The 7236-nt window shown below is 33.7% G+C and overlaps 1 protein-coding gene across 2 annotated transcripts in view; it reads right to left on the bottom strand.

Moving 5' to 3' along the window:
- LOC106880643 (homeobox protein Hox-C9) overlaps positions 1-7236 on the bottom strand; it is a 402026-nt gene that overhangs the window by 349217 nt on the left and 45573 nt on the right. Inside the window, exons 1-2 of one of the 2 annotated variants that reach the window (XM_052973875.1) lie at positions 3207-3261; positions 1870-1962 (exon numbers count right to left, since the gene is read on the bottom strand). The gene's annotated coding sequence lies outside the window, so the exon portion shown is untranslated. Of the gene's footprint in view, positions 1-1869; positions 1963-3206; positions 3262-7236 lie in introns of those variants that run through there. The other variant, XM_052973873.1, reaches the window with a different exon arrangement.

Below are 7236 nucleotides of genomic sequence, written 5' to 3'. Positions count from 1 at the left end.
TCTAACTTGTCTCTTGAGGTCTCTGGGTGAGACTTGGATCCAACTTGTACAAATGCAAAACAAAAGTCAAACATAAAATAATAATAATAATAATAATAATAATAATAATAATAATAATAATAATAATAATAATAATAATAATAATAATAATAATAATAACAATATAATTCTAGTGATAGAATTTTCATCTACCACAAAAACCACAAACCAATGTGTATTCCATCATTCTTTGCTATCCTGCTACTATTTCAATAGTTTGGGAGGTCTTTTGTTGACTGGAATAAGTTTGACAATTTTTTTCATGAAGGGAAAGTTAATATTGTAGATTGATTCGATTTCTGCATGTTATTAGTACATATGTTATCGATACCTAGATAGCTAAAAATATAAAAATAAAACTTATTTTGTATCTCCACGTATTCTCAGAAACCGGAGAAAAAGAAACTCTATGCGCTAAATCATTTATAATTTTATTTCTCTATAGCGATATGTGTTCGTATATCGCGATTTAAAATAAGCTTCACTCTGGAGCAACGTTGGAGAAATAATTGAAATCTGAAATGATAAATGAATCCATTTTGCCTGTTACGTTTTCAGCAAGATTAACTGTGGAAGACATAATTCTAATCTTTAATATAATGAAACAATGCTATGAAAGTCTCCAAGCTCGCACATTAAAATATTTTCTCCGTTGGTTACAAGGGTTGAAGAAAATATTTAGGACTATACAAAAACAAAGGGCAGAGGATATGTGCATATATATATATACGAAAGCAATAAGGAATAACCATTTACAAGAAAACTGAATGCAAAATCCTTTAAATACGATAGTACTAATCAGAGGCTATCGAAGAACACCATCGATTTTGTATTATCCCGAAAATCAAAAGCACTGCAGGGAGGCGGCTCTTTTACATCTGTTCTCTTCAGCCAAAATACGTTAGCACAGTGCAGGCCTAGTAACTAGAGCTATACTCGAATCATTCACCCACTTTTCAACTAATATACACTGAGGATGCATCTACCTTTCCACCCTCACCATCATTTTCAATAGAAACTGAAGAATAAGATTAACATTTATAGAACATAGGTCTATTTATTCGTTTTTTTTAAATATTATTTTTATATTCACACACCATCACACATCTACACACCATGATCCACAAACTGAGCACGGAGACACAAAGCGCGTTATAAAACCAACCCAACCACGTGTCTTAACTACAAGCAAACTACTAATAGGTCTTATTTTAATATATTGTACATTAAATGATATTTATCTTTCACTGGATGCAGTAATTTTTTTTCTTTGTCGATTTTATCGCAACGGAACTGTAAATTGTATATGCAAGAATTCATGTTTGCATTATAACGGTGACATACGAATGGTACTCTAAACGAACAAACTGAATAACGAACGGTTTTTCCGAAGAAAACTAAACTCGCATAACGAGGTGAAATTTGAGCAAGGGACTCCGAGCAGAGCCCGCACGCATATACATGGTTGGTAAAGCATGCAGAATCCTTCCGTTAACGTTTATGTACGCATTTCGTGTAGCTTGGAGTGGATTACCCCTTTTCTGTGTATTTCAATTACTCATATACGAATCTAGTAAATGAACAGGACACTAGAACGGACTGCGCTCACAGTATGTGTGTGTTTGCATATATATATATATATATATATATATATATATATATATATATATATATATATGTACGCACACACACAATATATATATGCATATAATATATATATGCGTATAGAATGCATATGTATGTTCATCTATATATATATATATATATATATATATATGAAAAAAGACACAAAGACAAAGAAAACTATGCAAACCAAATTAAAGGTCCTACCTTCAAATATTTCGGCTGATATATCAAATATCAATAGGATACTACGCCGTGAATTGTGGTGGACAAACGGGCCTCCTGCAAACAGTTAGTTCCCTATAAAATAATAAGAAATACCTCGTTAGATAATATGTATGTAACACATTATACACTAAAATAAATAAAAAAAAACAATGAATCTCAAAGAGTAAAAGATTTTTCTTTTTGTCTATGATGTAAGCGAACATTTGCGTCAAATGGTGTGCTACTGACACCAACAGTTGACCTCACATTTAATGGGTTTTCTTTTATAATATAAAGTATAGTTTGACTGAGATATTCTCTGCATGCATCTACAATCATACACAGGAACGCACACAAACACACACACAATGCAACATATACATGTATATATATATACCCATTCATGTAGGATACCGACATACATACATACAGGTTTTTACACATACATATCAAAAATACTAATTTGTTTTACTGTCAATTATTGGCTTCAGTGTGCAGCACCGCTATCTTTACGTCAAACATACCCATTCAGAGAAGTTTTCCATCCTTACACTTATTTTCATGGATTTGCATATATTGAATGGCAAAGCTTTACAAAATTTTGCATTAGATATGGTTAAAGCATGAACTTATATATTTGTTATTAGTTGCTGCATGCCCCGTAGATAAGAGCACAGAAACGAAATTTTGTGCTGCCAAAGCGTCTCTGAGCAGAGTAGATATATAGCTATCTTCTTAACCTAATTTAGCAAAATTGCGGTGGAACCACGTAGATACCACTGTCAATATTCCTGTAACATTCAGAACAAAATTTATGCATCTCTGAAGATTTAATTATGCAATTGTATTATATAATTTACATAATCGATCATCATCTTTTGTTAAAGAAATATGCGTAGGGCGATATAACAAGATATTTTATAGACAATCCATCCTGCTATGTTTTCTTTTCTACATGTACTCTCTGAGTTACCTAGCAGTAGATTTCAACCAAATGATACTTGAGCTATAAGTCGAGTCGTCCTCGGTGTTTTCATTTAGATATACGGGACTACATATGAAGTTCTACATATTTGTTGCTTGCTCTTCATTTTAAAAATTAAATCGCAACGTGTATGTGTGTGTTTTCTCTCAGTCATTTACTCACAAAACCATGTATGTATGTATGTATGTATGTATGTATGTATGTATGTAGTGAAGGTGTGGCTTAGTGGTCCGGGTATTCGGCTCACGAACGTAAGGTCGTGAGTTCGATTCCCTGTACGCGTTGTGTCCTTAGGCAATGCATTTTATTTTACACTGATCCAATCCACTCAGCTGGCAAAAATGAGTAGTACCTGTAATTCAAATGGGCCAGCCTTGTCACATTCTGTGTCACACTGATTCTTCCTGAAAACTACGTTAACGGTACACGTGTCTACGAAGTGCTCAACCACTTCCAGGTTAATATCACGAACAGGCTGTTCTTGATCGTATCAACTGAAACAATCGTCTAGTAAAAGACGGAGTGCCAGTGATGTATGTATGTATGTATGCATTTATGTATGTATGTATGTATGTATGTATTTATGTGTGCATGTATGCATAAGTTTGTGCGTGTTTTTGAGTAAAAAATATGTGAGAGAAGCTTATTTCGTGAAATATTTACAACACTCAAAGGAAAACGAAACCAGTCAAAAATTAAAACAAATCTAAATAAATTAAGAAGGCTTGACGTAAATTAATGAGTGAATGAATTAAACAAAGAAAGAAAAAGCAAGAAATGAAAGAATGAAAAGAGAAAAAGGAAAAGACAAGGAATGAAAATGATAGATAACTGTTATATATATAGTAAAGATGAATCACATATAGTAGAAATAAGAGAGCTAATTAGAGGGAGTTTAAAATGGCGACTGTTTTGTGTTATGTCTGTTAACGTAAAAGTACACGATGGAAAACTTAGAGCGGAAGTTATTTCGTGAAATATTTACAACACTCAAAGCGAAATAGCTAGAGACGCGGTGATAAGTCAAGCTAATTATATAATCCTCGTATCTCATTCTCTCCGGTTGATATCGCTTCAACTACACGCATAGTTAAAATAAATAAATAAATAAACGAAGAAAAAGGTAGATATTCATCAACGAGTCGTTCTGACTGATAGATATTAGGATCGAGTTTGTCCCTTGAGGAAAAACTTTAGAGATTTCTATAAGAACTGGCGCCTCGGTTTATATTTGTTTTTAGCCAACAGACGAAAGGATACAGAATCAACAGTGAAAAGAGGTCGATTGGCTCAGTGATTATACGACTGTACTGATGGATTCTCCTCCTCCTTCTTCTTTTCATTAGTTTCAATAATGCCAATGTCTAATCCAAGCTAAGATAAAACGAACACGAGAAGGAGCCACAACACAGTACGTGATCCAGCAACAAATAGTAGGCAAATCACCTTGAATATGAAGCTGCCAATTGGCAAATCACGCTCTACCATGTTTTGAATAAAGGACATACTACAGAGACTAACTCGTATTAGATAAAGAGACGAGATAAGATGAATGGCTTCATCATAGTTTTGTCTGATTAAGCATTTGATAATGTAGATCAATCTTTCTCAACCCCCTTTCACTTATGGACCCCTTTGGTTCCTATTTTACTCAGATGGACCCTCCTAGCAATTCTATGTTTAAAAAAAAATCATAAAAAATTTTGTAATTATAAAATTTTCCGGATCCGATCGAATCAAGGTATTTAAATAACAAAGGCACCAAGGTAGAGTCAGGGATGGCGTACCTGTGTATTAGTAGTGTGTACAGAGGCTCTCGTACTTACTCAAGTAAATATGGATTTGTTCTTCCAGTTACGCATACATTCACAAGCATGGACCAAATAAAAAAGCATGTCTAGATATGCAACTATATGCATGAGAATACATACATAAAATATACAAATCTGCACATACATACATACATACATACATACATACATACATACATACATACATATATACATACATATATACAAATTCTGTACCCAAGATACACTTTCAGCTTCATACATTTATTGAAGCAACAGGATGCGTATAATCCCGTCTGGAGCAATGTATGATTGAAATTGGGTTGTTGATGAGAGAACGCAACTCCTTAATCCATATACTACAAATGACCACGAGATCTAGGACTATAGATATCTGCAAGGCTTTCTTAGGATTTAAAGGATTCTGAACAAAACAGGATACCTTCTTTCATAGCCTTGCTTCCAAGCAGGTGACCCGTCAAAATTAACACTAAATTAAAAACATAGAACATATATATAGTTAGAAAAAAACGTACACATGTTGATCAAAATTATCATTAATTCAAGATAGTATCAAATGAACATGCGACATCTGTGATTGCTCTTTGCATGTTATATTACTGAAGCGATGTTCCGGCTTGAAATATTTGAATTAAAATTGTAAAGACATCTTTCATTTCATAACAACAGTGATTGAAGCAAAGCTGTGATAAAGGGAATTACATATTCTTAAGTAGACACATTGTTTAATTTCCGTTGTCCTTTCATTAATTTCATGCCAGTAATTTTAGACTGAAAGTTTATTTCAGTTGTAACTTCTTCATGGTAACACGTAATCCGGAAGACATAACACATTGACGACTACGAAACAATGCAAAATTACTATTGAAAGAATTTTGAATAATATGTAAAATGAATAGTTAGGCAGCCAATATGCGGAAACGCCAGAACATCGGATCGACTGTTATGCTGTAATCGTTCAAATTCCACCCAAACCAATTTTGATTTTCATTGTTTAACACATTTGTTACAATATTTCTGCGGAATAACAAAGACTTTGCTTTTGTTAATTTGAAAGTAATGAAGAATTCAGTCAAATAACTTTGTAATTATCAAATTGGCGTCTGGAATCTTATGATAATTCTGCTTGTCAGTCCGAAACTTAGCCCGTCGGTAACGCTTCCACGTGATTAGAGAAGAAGAGGGAGAAAAAAAAGAGGGTGACATAAAAAGAATGAGAGACAAAAAGAGGGATAGAAATAAAAAGGGAGAGGGAAGTATCCGTGATGTGAGGTAGAGAAAACGTAAATGAATTGCTTTCACATGATTAGTTGAAGGGAAATACAGTACAAGAGAGAGAAAGAAAAAGGAGAGAGAGAAAAGGAGGATAAGGCGAAGAGTGAGACAGAAAGATGGACAAAGAAAAAAAACAGAGAAAGTAAAAGACGGAAACAGAGACAGAGGGAGAGAGAAGCGCCCATGACCTGAGATAGGGGGACGTAATAGTTATTACGTGGTTAAAAATTTCTTTTTAAATATGTTAATAAGTACGTGTATTTTTCGGCAATCTCGTTAAGTCACTCACAATAAGACTAAACATTGAGGCAACTAAGGTCGAAGTTATGAATGACAAATTTGAAAAACTGTTCCAGCATGGTCCTAGTTTAGTTACTAAAAATTGCAAAATAAAAGAATACAATAAAAAATAAAATAATTAACACCAAGACTTTTGTTTAAGATGTGATGAAAGTAGTTAAGAAAAATTAAGTAATTAAACGAAATTAATATTCGTAGGTTCCGTGTTCTTATACCAAGTAGATGTGGTTGGAATATCACTCTGAGTTTATTTTGTATTTCACAAAGGTGTATTGTAAATAATGTCGGTATTCTTTAATTCTTTTACTCGGTCATGCGGCTGCAGTCATGCTGGAGTACCACCGCGGAATGAGTAAGTAATCGGAAATAGACACTAGCTGAAATCAATAAATGAATAGCCTATAATATTGTATGTGTGTGTGTTTGTGAGTCTATTCGTGTGTGTGTACGTGTGTTGGTGCACGCGGGTGCATATGTCTTTTGTGTATATATGTATATGTATTTCTCTTAGGTTTGAAGGTTTTATTCGATCATATCGATCCCGGTATCTTATACTATCGGGGTTTTTTTTGCCGAACTGTCAAGTCACGTGGACATAAACAAACTGAAACTAATTGTCAAGTGATATGACGACAACCACAAATATAAAGATAGACAGATTGATGAATAGAGAGATACGTACAAAAATAGATACATGTATGTGCGCATACATACAGATTCTTTATGTTTCATCAGAACATGACTTCAAGTTTCTACTAAAGATATACAAATAAATGCTTCAAGCTCACAACGCCGGTACAAGTAGACATTGTCCAGGCAAGACGCGCGCGCGCGCCTGTCATTATGAATTTGCCACAAATAAATGCCAGAAACAATAAGGATCTACCAAAGTGTCGTAAACCAATATACTTAACATACATGTATAACTTTTTAATATATGGATATAAATATATATATATGTATATACACACACACACACACACACACACACACACA

Source organism: Octopus bimaculoides, chromosome 17 (genome assembly GCF_001194135.2).
Source record: "Octopus bimaculoides isolate UCB-OBI-ISO-001 chromosome 17, ASM119413v2, whole genome shotgun sequence".
NCBI classification, from domain to species: domain Eukaryota; kingdom Metazoa; phylum Mollusca; class Cephalopoda; order Octopoda; family Octopodidae; genus Octopus; species Octopus bimaculoides.
This window is presented reverse-complemented; position numbering and strand designations above follow the sequence as displayed.